The sequence below is a fragment of the Musca autumnalis genome, unplaced genomic scaffold (assembly GCF_047663935.1).
Source record: "Musca autumnalis isolate F117 unplaced genomic scaffold, ASM4766393v1 scaffold_1, whole genome shotgun sequence".
NCBI classification, from domain to species: Eukaryota; Metazoa; Arthropoda; class Insecta; order Diptera; family Muscidae; genus Musca; species Musca autumnalis.
In genome coordinates, this window is record NW_027411644.1 from 146,070,632 (window position 1) to 146,089,949 (window position 19,318).

At 32.8% G+C, this 19,318-nt stretch overlaps 2 protein-coding genes and 1 long non-coding RNA gene across 4 annotated transcripts in view; 1 reads left to right on the top strand and 2 right to left on the bottom strand.

The window, feature by feature from the left end:
• Nucleotides 1–11,759, top strand: part of LOC141387574 (uncharacterized) — a 64,406-nt gene extending 52,647 nt beyond the window's left edge. The window contains exons 2-3 of the long non-coding RNA XR_012408586.1: nucleotides 8,714–8,831; nucleotides 8,904–11,759. This is a non-coding gene — a long non-coding RNA (uncharacterized lncRNA). The remainder of the gene's footprint in view (nucleotides 1–8,713; nucleotides 8,832–8,903) is intronic.
• LOC141387543 (E3 ubiquitin-protein ligase RNF181 homolog) overlaps nucleotides 1–18,797 on the bottom strand; it is a 140,032-nt gene extending 121,235 nt beyond the window's left edge. The window contains exon 1 of one of the 2 annotated variants that reach the window (XM_073957425.1): nucleotides 18,714–18,797. The gene's annotated coding sequence lies outside the window, so the exon portion shown is untranslated. The remainder of the gene's footprint in view (nucleotides 1–18,713) is intronic. The other variant, XM_073957434.1, reaches the window with a different exon arrangement.
• fray (oxidative stress responsive kinase frayed) overlaps nucleotides 1–18,799 on the bottom strand; it is a 97,673-nt gene extending 78,874 nt beyond the window's left edge. Inside the window, exon 1 of the mRNA XM_073957353.1 lies at nucleotides 18,714–18,799. The gene's annotated coding sequence lies outside the window, so the exon portion shown is untranslated. The remainder of the gene's footprint in view (nucleotides 1–18,713) is intronic.
• Between the last annotated feature and the right edge of the window lie 519 nt (nucleotides 18,800–19,318).

Below are 19,318 nucleotides of genomic sequence, written 5' to 3' on the forward strand. Positions count from 1 at the left end.
TTTCCCTCAATTTTAGATTTAATAAAATAATTTATATCATCAGCTGTAGTATTTGAGTAAAACCTAGCTACAAAGACCGCTTTCAAGGCCGGAGCATTTGATAACGGTCCCTGGACAGCTTGTAGGGATTGCTCAGTTTTGGCAGAAGCAACCTCGGAAGGAACAACTGGTCCAGGAAGTGATATCTCCTGAATCTGTTGAGTAGATTGTGTATTCTTCTGGAGACCAACACCTTCAATACTCATCAGTTCATGATTAGTTGTCAACTTCACTGAACCCGTTTTAACCCCCGGGGCCACCCGTGACGCAACACCAGCATAAGAGTGCACATTAACAGTCTCGGTCTTACCTGAGGGTTTGACCGAGGACGTGTCTTCAGCAACACTCCCCTCAGAAACACTTGCCTTACGACTAGGCACTACTTTAGTTGGTACCTTTTTCGCAGTCCTTTTTCGTTTCTGGCCAGCACTAGCAGGTGATGACACAAATTCGTCCAATTCTTGATATTTTTCAAATAAAGTCGAAAAACTCTTAAAACGAGACGACAAAGATGAGAAGTCATTTTTAATTGAATTTAACTCCGACCGGAGATCTTTGACAAAATTATAAAACTCTGCAGAGAGTTTCCTGCATTGAGGGCAGAACCAACGAACACCAACATTTTCTCGAATAGTGTCAACTACTTTTGCATTAATGCGAGCACATTTAACATGCCATTGATTAAGGCAAAGCCAACACGTAACACATAATGCATCATCAGCAACGATATTACACAATTCATAAGGGCATGCCATTGTATATTTTAATTTTATATGTTAAAATTTCAATTTATAGATTATAATTAAAAATGATTTCTGGGATTCGAATTCCTTCAGATTAGAAAAAAAATGAACGTTGGCAACTCTATTTTGAGATGACAAAACAAAACACACAACGAAATGTTACAATAACAAATCAAACCAATAAATTTAGAAGAAGAATGATAACACAAAAGGGATCGAGCAATTAGATTAATGTAATGTAACGAAATATACAGTTAGTCAACTATATTATTGCAAACGATGAATTGTTAAACATTTTGATTTTTAATTAGAAATTACTACAAGAAATTCTTTCAATAATGTTTGGTTTTTTGTACATATCTGTTGATTTACCTGTTAATGACAACATCCAGCCAAAAAATGCAGACATCGGTCGTAAATTACAAAAACAACGGGCAAAAAGTATAGGTACCTGGTTTTTGTGGTGTCAACTAAATAATTGCAAACTGAATGAATGTGCAATAAAATCGTGGGATTTTCCCAGCGATTTTTTTCAATTAAGGATTTTTATGATTTTATGGTATGTGGATATGTAAACCCATAATTTTTGATCATAAATTAATTGTTCTGTGTGTAACATAGGCGGTATATTCAGAAAAAGTGAATGTCAGGAAAACGTATTTCGAAAAATATGCTACATTTGGTCTATTCCAATTATAATAATGGTAAATCCGCAAGAGAAATAGCTAAAATCACCTCTCATAAGCTGATAACTATATGCAACATTATATACCGCACCGAGAGAGAAGGCAGGCTCAAACTAAAGACGTCACATTGTAGGCCAAAAGTAGTAAATCCACGAAGTGGCAGGAGACTGATTAAAGAAATTGACGAAAGACCCCAAAGCAGCACCAGATAATTGCTTTTTCTAATCAAAATAGAATTCGAAGTAAGTGTTTCACATGGAAAAGTCAGAAAAGTGCTACATAATAACAAGCCTTCATCATGAGTGACTAGGTAAAAACTATTGCCCTCCCAGCACAACATATAGAAACTATTCAGACTTGTTACAGACAACTTTCCATGCCATCTTAAGTATTGGGATGACGTTATATTTTCTGATAAGACTAAAATTATGTTGTACTATCATGATGGGCCTCAAAAAGTACTGCGAAACCCCTTTATAGCCATGGAAACACAGAATTTAATACATACCGCAAAGTTCGGAAAACTGTCAATTATGGTATTGGGTTGTATACCAAGCAGTGACGTTGGTGACATCCAGATTTTGAAGGAAACAATGACAGAGTACGTTTATTTTCGTGTTTTAAAAATTATTTAACCAAAAACGTCAAGAAATTTGGACCTGTTGACCCTGAAAATGCAAAAAATTGCAATATGAATACTACCAAGACAACGACCCTTCCTCATATATCGTATTTATGTAGGACTTGGTTGTTATACAACTGCACCAAAGTCATTGACACCCGAGTCCAAAGCCTAAATATTAACCCTACATCGACGATTCATGGGTACACCTAAAGAAAAAAGTCGGGAATAGGTCGCCCACTAACCTGGGGTACTAAATAAAATGCAATAAAGAAGAATGGCTAAAAAATACCATTGGAATATGACATTCCGTAACTTATTTATTAAATTCAGATATGTTTACAAGCTGTTTTTGATGCCAAATGTGGGCATAGGAAATATTAAAACCAACTTTTCGAAAAATACCGTGAAAAACTGAAAAGTTGTGAATTTTGCAATTCTTTAGTTGACAGTGCAAATAATGAGTTGTACTCATTTTTGTTAATTTTAAGAAAATGTTTAGTGAAATTTAGCTACTTTTTATTTTATTATATTAATAAACATGTGTAAGAATTGTATTGTTAACAAAAATATTAATAATGATATTTATTTATACCAATAAAATGATGTTCTTTTTAAAATTTTCTAATAATTTTGGTTTTGCAATAATTTAGTTGACTAACTGTATATGTTATTGAGTAAAAACACACTTGAATTCACTTCACAAGTTAGAATAAATAAATTTAAAATAGTTTTGAAACAATTTTATTACACAAAACACAATTTTAATATTAAAATTATTATTTTTTAAATAAAAACACGGAGCACTACAAATTAAGTCGACTATCACAACAGGGTTGCCAACAGGTTGATACATATTGTTTTTAAAAATTAAATAATTTTAAGATAACATTTGGAAATCAGTTAAAATTTCTTTTTTGGGTGTTTATAACATCAAGACAATTATTTGAAAGGTCAATAGTTTTTTGCATTTTTTGTTCACATTCCAATTAAATTTGCATCAAAAATAAAGAAAACTTAAATATGTTCCTTAAAAAAACTGTCGGTATGCCATAAACTCAGGCACTTCAAACAAGGCCTAATATGGCCTAACATCGCATACTCATTTTTTATTGAAGTTATTTTTATTAGTTAGACTTTAAAGTATTTATTTAACATATTTTTACAATTACATTTACAATTTCGAGCTAAAAGTAATTAACAAAGCGCAATTTTTTCACCCCATGCCGACTTCTGGCAAACTTTACGTTTCGTTGTCCCTAAAGTCTGCATCAGCTATAATGACAGAATTAAAATAATTTTTTAATATTTTCTTTTTCTAATGTGTTCTTTTGAATATTATCTATCATCACAACAACATTTTTATTGAAAATTTGTTAATTTTAATGTAATTACAGACATTTTTGTGTTGACATCTCCACTAATTTTTTCTTAAGAGACATGCATTTTCCGGTCGTGGAGAAAAACGCTTGCTAACAAAAGGTTAAATTCCGATATAATAAATGGTGTTAGTTCAATGAAAGTTAGTTCAATGAAAGTTAGCTGAGAGTACTGTTTAAGTTTTTCTAATATTATTTTCACATTTTGTTACACTAATTTTGAGTTATTTGAGTTCGAATACGAAAGATGCCGACTACTGGTACATGCCGGAGTTAGGAGCATTTATAAGAAGTACAGTATAAGAAGTTACACCGTTTTGAAAAATCCAGAATATTTGGCCATTTATAAATACAACGATGTAGCGACAAAATTTCGGAGAAAGGAAAGATTATGGATAAAATTTGTTGATAAATTTAAAATCTTCAATGAATAACTCGATTTGACAATGGACCTGAAGAAATTAGGTAGAAAAATACCTATATTTGAATTATAAAGTACAGTGTCCATAAAAAGGTGCCATTAAAAACAAAACAACGGGCCAGCAACGTGGACTTAGGTGCTCTAGTAATTATTTCGTAAGTTTATTGGAATTTTATTTTTACTTTACAAACAATATACACATGCATAAAATTAAAAAAAAAAAACTAGTATTCAGCTTAATTAAATAAAAATCTAAAAACTATTAAAAAGCTATTTTAGAATAATTAACTTGAACACTGTAGCCATAATGGAAAAGGGCAAAGTGTGAGGATGAGGGAAAGAATACATGCACAGTAAACATTCATTGATTGATTGAACATGGATGACGACACGGGGATGTGAGATGGCGGGGGATGAGATGTAAAGATAATTGCATGAACACAGGTCGTTACACTGCCGCATTATTTGCTGACAGGTGTTGTAGTTAATTCCAATTAATTAATAGATTTCAGTATTATAAATCTGAAGGGTTTATTATTACGCACAACGCTTATAATAAATACGTCGTCAACACAGAACCATACATTGCCAACAACCTATTACTTTTAAGATTTGCCTAAAAAACTGTTTTACAAGAGAAACGAAATGCGCTTAGACTGTGTCGTTTGTGTCACCATTAAAAGATACATACTCCATTTAGCTGTTTCGACAAAAATGCAATTATGAACTTTGAAAAGTGTTTTTTATTTGTGATTTCATGATGAAGTAAAACACTAACAGCTTCTTCTCGGAGCAGTCCACAGAAAGACATGACAGATACAGCATTTTTTCATATTTTTGAAAACATCCGAATTTATGAAATGTACAAATACATAGATTTCTAAACCACAAAAATTTTGGTTATATTTTACTTGCAAGAGAATTCAAGATACTCCAAAACATCTTAGGAAATTCTTCTTTTCTCACTTCCCCGAAGTCATACAAAAGACGTGATCAAGACGCAAAATAGACGGCCCTTGTAAAAATCATCACTTCTTTTAAGTAAAAAAGATGTAAGTTCCAATGTCACTTATGCTCACCAGAGATGACCTGACAGAAAGTGTGACAAATATGACATATTTTTCAGACCTATAATACATACGTCGAAATCGTCGTTTACCTACCAAAAATCAATACGTTTTTGACAATAGTAAATTATAGAAGAGTTGGGAGTTTCAGATGAAGTGAGGATATTTAAACACCATTCGAAACGAGGAAAATACCCATTAGTCTAATCCAAACACTTTAGTGAGAAAAAACACATGAAGTTCGATTAACTAGGTGTGGCATTATTAAAGCATGCGATCCTGAAGATCTCAAGTAATACATAACAAATTTTTTGGAGGCGTTCTTTGACTTGGTATGCATATCATGATGATATCATCAACAATGCAATCGACGATGTCTGTTTTGAGCCCAAGCATCTTTGTTGTTGTAGCAACGCAAATAGGCTCGTTCATGTATTACATATTTCAGTTATCTGGTTTTGCTTTCTCTGTATCCAGACTCAAAAATTCTGCAACTTGGACTGGTTTCGTCCATAAAGAATTAGGAGACATGTAAGGGGGTTAGCTGGGTAGCTAAACAAATGCAGCGTGTTGTATTGTCCCAATCCACTTGCCGGACATGTGTTGGGTATCGTGACATCGATTTAGGTCCCATACGAATTGAGGCAGCTCCATCGTGGGGATCTTAACTCCGCTAAAACCACTCGTGTTTGCCTTGGCAGCTGGCGTTCTTCTGCTGTAATGGTGGGGGAGTAAAAATGTGTCGTGTTCATCAGCGTTTATAGGCAAATTGATAGTTTATCTTTTTCATAATCGCAAACATCTTCAAACAAGGTCACATGGCAACTCCACTACTTGAAGACTTCCTCCTCTGTGCGTCACCAGTCTGTGCGTAACCAGTCATGCCTGCCTTACTATAAAATCAAACCAATGTGATTAGCGAGAATTTTCCTTCAACTTGTGACATACACGTTTGAATATCTTTTATACCAAACTGTGATCTTCATTTTTACGATGTTTTTAAACAATTCACGAAAATGGGTTTTTGTTCCATTGTGATGCACCGGGATTAGGAAGGTTTAAATAAGCGAATTATTCTCATGTTATTATCAATTCATAATCTGTATAATAGTATATAGTAGCTTAATCGGTTAATTAAACCCGAAATATCCAGTTTATTAATTTAGATAACATTAATATGCAGAAAAACAAAGACTAGGTAAAAGCCAAAAAGACAACGAAAACGTGACAATATCGATCAGTATTCTTTGAGAACCTAAAATCTTGAATATTGAAAAACCGGATCTTTACTACGGTTGAAGAAAAAATAACCAAAAGGATTGGAGGAATTGAGTTAGAAGGATAAAATGTTCTACAAAAAGATTCGGCGTTCGATTTGACTTAAGACACGTAATCTCAAAACGAAGCTACAATAATGCCAGAGATATAACGCTGTTTTATCGAACATTATCCAAATCCAAGAATTCATAACGCCATATCTCAGTAACTTCTTCGATTTTCAGCTTGCTTCACTCCTCGCATTCCCTCCCTCTCTGCACGAATTCTAGTTAAAATTTTTGCGCCAAGTTGTTATTGTTGTGGCAGCAAAGGTTTAATGCTGGGTTGGCAGCCACTGGCCAAAACATTTTACATTTTAGCTTCGTGTTGTGTATTTTTCACTTGGTGTATAATACGATCACTTCAACTAAACTCATGATTGCTACAATAAAATGGGTACATTTAGTGGAAGCTTAAATTTAAAAAAGTATAAAGTTTAACCCATTGTACCCCGCCTGAATTAACTTTAAATCAAAGGTACATACACCTGGGAAGTTTTTGCGTATTCTGAAACTACAATGTTCATAGATGAGAAAAATCAAAAACCTAAAAAAAGTACAAATGTGTGTTTTAACGGCGATTTATTTAAAAATCCATCTGGATTTTTTTTCGTTTTTGATTTTTCTCATCTATGAACATTGTAGTTTCAGAATCCGCAAAAACTTCCCAGGTGTAAGCACCTTTTACTTAAAGTTAGTTAAGACGCACAGTGACAAAATGCCAAAATGCAAGAAGAAATTAATTTCAGAACAACAAGTACAATTTTCTTTTTGGAAGTTGAGAAACAACTTATTTTTTTTAAGTTATTTCTAAAAACACTTAAAACAGTCTTTCCTAAAAATCTACATGATGATTGAGAACCATTAATATTAATTATGTAAATGAAAATGAATATGTCATAATTATGTCGATATTTGAATATTTGAAATTTAGACAAAAAAAAAAACATGGGCTTATTAACAAAATGGGTACTATATGTAAAGTTAAACATCAAGTGTAGAGATCGACAGACGTGTGTCTTTTTATGACAACACATTTCCATATTATGCTATCAAAACATCAACACTTTTTCGTCAATTGTATATTTCTCCTTCTGACGAGAACTCGCACTGCTGGCACACTATAACAAAAGCTGTATAAATTTGCGACGACTGTTAATTTGATATATTTTTTATCATTTGAAGGTGATGTTGATACAATTTTTGACATTCAATGCAAAAATCTCGTGCTAGCTTGAGTGTGAGTACATAACATTGAATGTATACGCCTATGTATGTATGTATGAGTGTGTGATAAGTATAGTCTGATTCTAATATATTGTTAGTTATGTTATCTAGTCGTATGAATGATTGTGCACATAGAAAATTTACATTTAAATTGAAGAAAATTATGAACTTTCTTCTCGATTTACGTTTCTTACATAACACGAGAGAATAAAACAGCAAAACCTGATGCAGTCGACAGGCACAACAATTACAGTTCCCGTACTGTATATACATAGTATATTGTGTGAGAAATTTGCACTTTTTATTAGATAGTGCATATTGTTTTATTTCTCACACTTGGTATCCAGAAGAATACGAATATCATTGCACACCCACAATATAGTCTATAAAGGTTCGTCCGTTTGACGCTAGCAGAGGTCAGACAAATTCTTAACCGGCAAATTGAAACAATTCATCATACTCTGTTATGGTAGAAATATCACTTTTATTTGTTTCTACATTAGATAGGTATATCAAATATCAAGATTTTTCAATAAAATAGTGCATCTAATATTTCCCGACATTTCAAACACGTTTATAATACCCTCTCTAAATATGGTGGGTACACACGTGATATTTTTGAATGCCAGTTTTGTTAAAATTTTAGTGTGATCATTTACGTTTGTTAAACTTTTGCTTTGTGCTCGCAAATGTTTTCTTTTGTCAAATCATATTTTTAATATGCGTTTAGGAAAAGGTAGAGTTAAAGAGTGCTGATATTTTTCGAATGTTCTCCACTGGTTTCGAAAACGATATCATTTTCGAACATTTGGCTAATGTTTTTTCTTGTGTTTTCTTTTGTTTACCAAAAGTTCGAAAAAGATATAATTTTCGAATATTTGGCAAATGTGTTTCCTTCATAGGAAAAATTGTTTCAAGAAACATTTTTTACTTTGGAATTTTTTTGACTTAAAAAATAATTTTATGTAGTTTGTATAAAATTCCCTTTTGCATTTTTCGGATGATCGTCAATTCATTCGCTAATAATATTATTAAAGAAATTGGATTCGATTTTAAAAAAATTTCTTTTAACAAATATGTATGAAAAAAAATCTCAAACATTATTTCCGTTGTGCGAATGAATAAAATTAAGCCTATTAATTAATAATTAATTAATTACTAAAAAACTTTTATTCCATTCAAATACATATTAATTTTATATTCACCCGAATAGTTCGAAGAATACTAGGAGCTACCTGATTACCAGAATAATTAACAAAATGCGTTCAACTGTTTCGGAAAAAAATTGACGAGGTCCTCGCTAACAGTCATATGTGATGATCCGGAAAAACGTAAATTAAAAAAATTGCGAAATTTCTTCTAGAGCAATGAAATAAAAATAAATTTATTCGGTTTAATTACAGCAAGATGAATTTCTGTCTCAAGAGAAAGGGATTTCATGTAATGGTTACAAAAATGCAATTAAAAAAGGTTGTGGCAAACTAATGGTGTGAAGCTGTTTGATTTTTTTTCATCCAATATATCACATTACAGATGCTGGGACCCATTTAATATATTAAATTACTATTGAAAATCACGGAAAACTTCTAAGCAATATGCCAAAAAGAATACAAAAAGTAGTTCAAAATAAAGTTGGAAGTACCAAATATTAATAATATAAATTACAAACTATCCTAAACCAATTGAATATACTAATATTAAATAATGATTTCAAAAATGTACTTATTATTATTTTGTTTATATTGAAGATCTACATAAATGTTATTTTTAAGTGTCATTTATGTTACAAAACTTATTATTTAAACTGAACTTTGTTTTACAGTGAATACAATTCCTGAGTTAATATTTCAAAAACTACATTAGATTTGTTTCAGATTTTTAACCGGAAATTATTTAAAAATACGTTTATACTAGCGCTTCTAGTTTTATGTGATGTAACAAATGTCGAATATATCCAGAGACGGTCCGCGAATATAAGTGCAATGCAATGGAAAAATAGACAAACCTGTCAAAAGCCGAACTGCAACAGTGTGTTTCTACATGTCTCCAGTGGACCATCTACATGAGGAGACTAAGTTTCTTCCCGTGCAGCAATACAATGGCTGCTTCTCGTTGCATTACTTGCTCGGATGTCACCAAATGACGATATGACCCCACACCCAGGCTTGTCAGGAGGGATTTTCATGCTCTAGAAAGAGAGGTCCAACGTTTGAATAGCATTCACGCAGATGCAGTCACAGACACTCCAGAGTAGTTTGGTTTCACCTACGCTTTGGATGGCGCAGTCGTCTTAATTCCTATAGAACAAGGACTGATGGGACCTTGTAAAACATCTACCCAGAATGCGACACAGGCTGGCACCACACGCTGCACCTTTTCAGCAGTCCTTCCAAACCCATTCAATTATCTCCAGTAGTTTTGTGCCAGATTAAGCAGAAAATTATCATCTGATGAGCTTTCAATAGATCAGTATTACTCACCCTGATAAGGGTCCAACCCCTACGCTCATGTTTTTCGAGACCCAGACTTTTCTGACTTTTGCTAATAAACGATATAACTGCACTCTGGACTCTGAAATTTATTAAATCGACATGCAATTTAGTTGCAAATGTATTGGCCACCTCTGTACCTATGTACTATCACAAAAGTTGGCAAACAAAATGTTTCCTTTATAATATCGAAAAATATTAAAAATTACTAGATTGTTGCAGAACTGGAACAGGCCATTTGTATGGAGCAAGTGTCGTTTAGGGGGTTTCTTCTACATATCAATATCAAAAATAAAAAAATATTGACTTTTTTGAAGTACAGGTATCAAAGACGTAAAGCAATAAAGACTCGAACAAATGCATTTTCCAAAAACATATGACAATAGTTCCACATTTTAGTTTCAGATGGCTACACAACTCACTGGAATTGATAACAGCAATGTCAATCGTTTTTGATTCTTATTTCTCGCGGCAGAAAACATTAACGTCGTGTTTTGTGGCTGAAATTTATTTCTTCACTATTTTTTATTTTTTTTAATAAAAAAACAAAAGTCAACGCCGTAAAATTTGAGTTTTAATGTTTTTCTTGTCAATATTCCAATGAATAACAGTTTTCGTTTAACAGAATGTTGCTATGATGTCGTAGCAACAGAGGTTAACTCCCTCTACAGTTAATTTTTCACAATTGACTTTTCCTATCTTATAATATTGACATCTTTGCAGGTATGTAGAGTATGCCGCAAAAAATTTCAAGTCGATCGGAACAAAATTGGCTGAGATATGACCCTTCAAAGTAAAAAACCCGTTGTGTTTTGTGTGCAGATGCGCAACTTAAAACGAGTTTTTATGGAAATGCCATTTTTCTATTTCGGTGGCAACGACAGCTCGAAAACTAATGGACCTATCTTCATATATTTTGGTTAGCTTATTAAATACAGTGCAGTCTCGATAATCCGGACAACGCGGTAATCCGGACACTAGAATTTTTTACATTGTAGACTCGGTAATCCGGGCATCTCATATTTTTCGTACCTCGATAATCCGGACATCAATATTTTTTTCTATCTTGAGCATTAGATTTTTATTTATTTCATTGACGTTTTCGTTCTTAGCAATAGTAATTGGTGTACAAATAAGAAAAAATAAGTTTTTAAAATTTTTCGGTCTACAATCGGTCTGTCTGGCTAGCCACTGTTGACTCAGTAGTTACTATGGAATTAACTATTTGAATCTGCCGAATGATTTTCTACCCTTCAACCATCGATGGATGACTATGATAAGCAATAGTATTTTAACCCTATTGTTGAGTAGCCTAGTTCCCTTAAAAATCGATGTTGGCTGTTCCTTTCCTCTAAAGGAATTAGTTTATTAGGCCTCCGATTAGTGAGAAAGTCCCTAGGAACTGTGTAATGTATTACAATGATATTTTACATAGAAATGTTTAAAACATTTAAAAAGTTGGGATTAATAGCTTAGTTTTAAGATGTATATTTTTTAGTTTCTCTAAGTAATTATTGAATTACCGACAAAAATTGGTAAAATTAAAAAGCAAAATGATGAATGAAAATTTTAAATAAAATTTGACAGCAATCTTGCTATAGGCAGAATTTAACGACCGTTTTTTGGTCGCTAACTTACTGAAAAAGATCATTAATTGCCGAAATGATAAGCAATTTAATTTTACTGATTTTTTCGTTAACGCAAAAAAAAAATGAGTTGTTGAATCGCGCTTCTTGTATAGAAATTTCAATAAATTATTTAAAAAACGTATGGACTCTTTTATTTTCAATCTTTGATATAAAAAATCATCGGCAACTACGTATTTTTGCATTGTATTCTTGTAATTATACCACCAATAAATTTAAATTCCGTTCTCTTATTTAAAGGATATAACATATACATTAAACAATACCCTTTTTTGATATTGACGAAGAGATAAAGTCAGTTGCTGATGTTCATAGAAATGGGTTAAATATATTCACCATAATGAGATGAGTGCATTCGAATTTTGAAGTTATATCTGAAGTCGTAAGATGCTCTTGTCTCATGGACACTGAAAATTAATATGTGCACATGGGCTACAAAGTTTATATCCTTGAAAAAAAAGCATGAAAAAATATACACCAATTATAGAGAAGTTTTAGACTACCTCTTTATTGGAAATGTCAACATAATTACGCTGAAGGAGTAAAATTAAGAAGCAAATTTTGCAGCCGAGAAAGCGGCTTAAAATGGTCGCAAACCGTGATATTTGTTTAATATGAATTCGTTTACATAAGATGTCAGGTTATAATATAGTAAACGTCTGACATTAATGATTTTAACTTACAAAATTATGTTTTATGTGACTACTCGGTAATCCGGACAATTCGATAATCCGGCCATCGCCGAAACATGTGGTGTCCGGATTATCGAGACTATACTGTACATAAAAATATTGTCTTTAACCGCCGACAATTTTTTGCGAGAAAACTTAAATTTTTTTTGAAAGTTATATTTTTGAGACTTTCTAAGCATTTTTAATTAAATAACTTTCGAGAGTTCTTTTAAAAGTGCCGAAAACTTTGAAGGGTAATATAGGTGTATTCTTACATGACAATCCCCTGGTTTTTGATTGAGAAAATACTCTTACAACATTCCTAACAAATCCCTGAAGTTATACGAATGTAATATTTTTTATTAAATTTTTATGTTATATTTAAATTTTTCATCAAAAATCGAAAATTACAAAAAAACAGATTTTTTTGAATTGCTTGCGTTTTAGGCCAATAGCGTGGAAATACGTAGGACAAATGAAACTTTATAGGGTTGAATCGACAGATTACAGACAATACTATAATACCGGAGTTTTACGTCAACTTTTGCAACCATTATTGGTGGCGTTTAAACGGCCAGTGGCTTTAAATTGGTTAAGCGAGACAGATTTTTTTAAATTAGAGTTTGTCCGATTTTCGGACAAAAAAATTGTAGATTTTTTTTTGTTAAAATGTAAATTTTGACTTTGACAGTTCACAATCTTTTTAAATAGATTTTTGAAATTCTGTTTCGCTTAGATTCAAGATTATTACAGCCCGCTTGACTATTTCGAACGAAAAAGAAAATGAAAGAAAAAAAATAAACTCGTGTATGATTTTTAAATTTTGTAGTTGTTTTAAACAAACACAAAGTCAATATTGCCATGAAAACGAAAGTTTAGGTGTTTTTCGTTCGCAATCATTTTCTTTCGTATTTGCAGGGTTAACCTTCTTAATAAGGATTTATTTGACGTACTATACGCAAAGGAATTGGCATTTTAAACCTAGTGGGTTTGTTAAATCCGGCAATATATAAACTTGCTATTAGTTTCTTAAAACGCCCACGAAAATATACGAAGATCGTCTCATACGTTTTCGAACTATTGTTCGCAACGCAAAACGCTTCTACAAAAAAGGAATTAACAGGTAGGAATTTAACACAAGACTATGCTAGTTATATCTTTCAAACAATTTTTTTTTTTTTTTTTTTTTAAAGTTAGTATAGGATGTGCTCTTTCAGAAGAAAGAACTAATTAAAAATGTTGGCAGTTTCTTTGAAAAAAAAAAAAAAAAAATCATGAAAAAGGAGTTTTTACTCCCTAATAATTGAGTTTATAACAAGTAATAGAAGCAATGAAAAAAAAAACAATATTCTGTTTCTGTCCCGGATAATCGAAGTTCGAATGTAACTAATTAAAATAAACCCACTGGTTTTCAAATGTGAATTTCATTCCGTATACGTCTAAATAAATTCTCTTAAAGTTAACCCGACAAAATGCTCTAATACAAACGGCGCTTTAATTGTTAATTTTTATGACTTTATTTATTCATATTCAAGAAATAAATCATTTATTAATTAAATCAAAATTATAGGCCGTTTATATATAACAAGGTTAACCCAGTGGGTCTGGGTTTCAAATGTCATTTCCATTGTATATACTTCAAACAAATCCTCATAAAGAAGGTTAACCCTGCAAAAAACTATAATATAAACGCCGTATAAGAGCCATCAAATTTGTTCTACATAATTTAATATACAGTCTGACTCAAAAGTTAGTATACACCGTTGAAAGCAAAATGTATTAGGGAAAAAACACAAATACTTATTGAAAACAACAAAAAATTAGTTTTTTTTTTCATAGACAAGAAGGTTGTCTTCCGTAATAACAATTAAAAGTGCGCAATATTTGCATACATTAGCAAATGTACGGTTCGAATACCAAAAATACCAAAATGTATGTCGCAAAAGTTAGTATACAACGTCATCTACAAATACAACAACTGTAGCGACAAAATTCCGGGTGTTATGTCCGGTTTATGAATTTTAAAGCCATGAAATTCTCAGAAAAGCTCTATAGTTTCAATATGGGGTGACCTTGATCGAGTTTCGACTTGTCCTTTTTGAAAAAACGGGAATTTCTTGAAGGAATCCCATACTTTTGAGGCCGTTGTCCTTTTGGCACATGTAATAATCCTTAATCCTTACACACAAGGACTTTCCTTTGCAGTTAATTTTCTCACAAATTATGTCCCTTTTCATATTCCTACCAAAAATAAATAGTAGGATAACCTCAAGTTCTGGTGTAAGCCCTACAGTGATACTCCACCACCACAGAAGGATATGATAGCTAATTTAAAATTTTAATACAAAGCATTATCTGCTGTTATAACGCATGGATTGTACAAAAACGTTCTGAAAAGCTGTGTTCGCTTCACTTAGGACCAAAATACAACTAAATAGATCAGTTAGAAGTAGCTTCTCCTACTATTTACTTTTGGTGGGAATATGAAAAGCGGCAACATTTGTGAAAAAATTAACTCAAAAGGAAAGTCCTTATGTGTAAGGATTTAGGATTATTACATGTTTCAAAAGGACAATGGCCGCAAAAGTATGGGTTTCCTTCAAGAAATTCCCGCTTTTTCAAACAGGACAAGTCGAAACTCGATCAAGATCACCCCATATTGAAACTTTAGAGCTTTTCTGAGCATTTCATGGCTGTAGAATAGAGTGGGGCGATTTGAACACCATCATGGGCGCCTGGAGTTTCTGATTCTTGGGATTGTACTGAGCAAAAAAGTCAACTAGACCATATGTCTACGGTGAAAATCGAGCCCCCGGATTTTGACTTGAAGTTTTTTTTCAAGGATTTTTGGATTGTTTGGCATATAACAACCAAACCACTGATATTTTCGATCCAACACACAGACAACAATTGTAGCCAAGACAATAATAAAGAACTCTCTAGTACATCGCAAAAGCATTGGATCGCTCCTTCAGGCAGTTATGGCCTCGAGAAGGTGCACATTTTTCGGAAAATATCGATAAATGACACTGTGCTACAAAATGGGACTCAAATTCAGTGGGTGGAAAATCCCTTTTGGAGATGAAAGCCCTTGGTGAGTGTACTAAGAACCCAAAAGGAAATTTTCACCATAGGTCAAGTTTCCGAGATATCGCGTGATTAATGGTTTAATTTTGGCCCCTTAATTTGCAAGAAAATAGCTTTATATCTCTGTTAAGCGTTATTGTAGCTTCATTTTGAGATTACATGTCTTCAGTCAAATTGAGTGGTGAATCTTTTTGTAGAATATTTCATCCCTCTAACTCAATTCCTTCCATGTCCTTTTCGTCCTTTATTTTTTGAACCGTAGTAAAAGTACCACAAGACGAGATTTTACAGCATCCAAATATTCTACAAAAAAGTTGTTCAGAAGATTTTAGATACGGTTCTCATTGATGACCAATCGATATTTCCCCGTTTTCATGGTCCTTTTTGACATTTACCCGTATTTTGTTGAGAAAACTATGTTTTGTTTTTATGTATATTCGTTATTGGTCTGTGGTGCATCTGAAATACTTACCATAAATAGCTCTTGTAATGACGAACACGTTAATAACAAATTTTATTGAAGAATAGATCCGGGTATCTAAATTTTTGAACCGGATATTCTGATATCAAAACCGATTTTGGAACCGGTTTTAAGTAACCGATTAATCGTATATGTATATCATTGGAAAGCTAATAAAATGGTCAATCAAATGACAGCTAGTAGTTGATTACAACTTTCTTGATTCCGATACTAGAACAAAAAAACCGCTTTCTGAAACCGATTTTGATGTAAAATATCACTGGGTTGGCATGGTTCAAACTTCTGAGTTATGGCGAAATTAAATCATTCTTGATTAACTTTAAGTGCATGATAACATAACACAAATTCATCTCACAATAACTCAGAAGTATGACCTATGGCATAACTGTATTTCCAGATTTATAAAATATCTTAATCGACTTTCATCGCCAAAAAGAATTTTTCAACCCAGTGATATTTTACATCAAAATCGGTTTAAGAAAGCGTTTTTTTTGTTCTAGCTTCGGAACCAACAAAGTTGTAATCATGTAATCAGCTACTTGCTGTCATTTGATTGACCATTTTATTAGCTTTCCAATGATATACATATACGATTAATCGGTTACTTAAAACCGGTTCCAAAATCGGTTTTGATATCAGAATATCCGGTTCAAAAATTTAGATACCCGGATCTATTCTTCAATAAAATTTGTTATTAACGTGTTCGTCATTACAAGAGCTATTTATGGTAAGTATTTCAGATGCACCACAGACCAATAACGAATATACATAAAAACAAAACATAGTTTTCTCAACAAAATACGGGTAAATGTCAAAAAGGACCATGAAAACGGGGAAATATCGATTGGTCATCAATGAGAACCGTACCTAAAATCTTCTGAACAACTTTTTTGTAGAATATTTGGATGCTGTAAAATCTCGTCTTGTGGTACTTTTACTACGGTTCAAAAAATAAAGGACGAAAAGGACATGGAAAGAATTGAGTTAGAGGGATCAAATATTCTACAAAAAGATTCACCACTCAATTTGACTGAAGACATGTAATCTCAAAATGAAGCTACAATAACGCTTAACAGAGATATAAAGCTATTTTCTTGCAAATTAAGGGGCCAAAATTAAACCATTAATCACGCGATATCTCGGAAACTTGACCTATGGTGAAAATTTCCTTTTGGGTTCTTAGTACACTCACCAAGGGCTTTCATCTCCAAAAGGGATTTTCCACCCACTGAATTTGAGTCCCATTTTGTACCACAGTGTCATTTATCGATATTTTCCGAAAAATGTGCCCCTTCTCGAGGCCATAACTGCCTGAAGGAGCGTTCCAATGCTTTTGCGATGTACTAGAGAGTTCTTTATTATTGTCTTGGCTACAATTGTTGTCTGTGTGTTGGATCGAAAATATCAGTGGTTTGGTTGTTATATGCCAAACAATCCAAAAGTCCTTGAAAAAAAACTTCAAGTCAAAATCCGGGGGCTCGATTTTCACCGTAGACATATGGTCCAGTTGACTTTTTTGCTCAGTACAATCCCAAGAATCAGAAACTCCAGGCGCCCGATAACACTTTTTTCCTTCCATACAAATCGCCCCGGCCTACTGTAGAATTCAAAAATAGGACATAACACTCGGAATTTTGTCGCTACAGTTGTTGTATTTGTTGATGACCAATTTCTGTGGATTTTACGATCCAGTGTACGTTGGACTTGTCACTATAAGTACTATAACTGCTATTAAAACCATTTAATATACTCTTTACGATCTTAAGTACAGGTTTAGTTTCATTTTGTTCAAAAATATCAAGAATTTTTTACACAGTTCAACCAGGATTCTCCGTTGTATACTAACTTTTGCGACATAAATTTTGGTCTTTTTGGGATTCGAACCGTACATTTGCTAATGTATGTATGTAAATATTGCGCACTTTTAATTGTTATTACGAAAGACAACCTTCTTCTCTCTCAAATAAAACTAAGTGTTTGTTGTTTTCAATAAGTTATAGTGATATTTATCCCTAATACATTTTGGTTTCAACGGTGTATACTAACTTTTGCCACAGACTGTAAATACAATATTTTCGAAAAGATTTGCATTACAAACTGTAAATACTATTTACAAATGCATACAATCGTTTGACAAGTCAATGTTTCATTCCCACTCAAGATTCTATTACCATTTTGTTCCGCTGACCAATAAGTGACAAACACATGCCGGTATTCAACATCATTGTTGTTGCTTTCATTCCATTGATTGTCTTTTCGCAACAAATTATGAAACACGAAGACTGTGAAAGCAAAACTTAACAAACGGAAGGAATGTATAGCAATAACATTAAAAACATGATTTAGAAACACAAAGGCACAGATAATAAATTCATTCTAATGACTCGCAACACACCTAAACAAATTAAACTACTATCTTCGATGTTTATTACATTGACAATGATGTAGGGGAGGGGCAAAAGGGTGGCACCTGATACTGTCAGAGTTCAAATATTCATACATACCACACACACTCGCAAACACACTAATCGAACACAAATGCATTTACGAATAGCACAAAAGTGGGGCAGCCAATGCAAATTTGTTGGAAAAATCAATTGATGAAAATCGGATGGAAAACGGCCTGTGAATTGAGTTATCTTCAATATACAGCAGCAATTGCAAGTATTAATTACAGTATTATTAGTTTTTCTTACAAGAGAGGACTTTGCGGAAAAGAGAAATCGAAATTATACAAAAGAATTTTTTCTAAACTAAATCAAGATGAGTTGTCTTTTTCGCAATTTGTCCACACTCATACAAACACACTGCAGGGTAGATGTCAGCTTTTGAGACTTACCCTGATTTTATCCGTTTAGAATACTTTCGAACACTTTAAACGCCAATCGCAAATTAATTCCCTTTGAATCTAATTGATTTTATGTAAAATTATTTCACTCGGGGTTTTTTTCCTTTAACAACAAGAACGAAGTTTTTTAGCAAACACCGCACAAAAGAACTGAAGAAATGTTTTACTTTCGTTTTGTTTTGAATGGCCCATTCCACGTTGTTTCCCGAATGACAGACAAAAAGAAAACAAATGTCATGCCAGTGTTGTCAATATGCAGAACATTGGGTAAACCAATGTTATGTTTACATTCGGCGTCGTTTCGTGATTTCGAAGGCGTTTCGTGATTTCGCGCGGAATCAAGCAAAATTTATCATGAGCTCTGTTCCAGAACTAAAAAGTTTTTACAATTTTTACCACTTTTACACATTTTGCGTTCCCGTCAAGATCTATTTAACAGGTCACGTAAGTAGCACAAATACAACTCTCTTTTTGCCAAAAATTCTTCAATATGTCAAAACGTTTGTTTACGTTTTCATACAATTTATTCACAATAACAAAAAATTTGACAGATTGAAACCAATCATCTGGTCATTTTACGCCACCTTATTATTTCA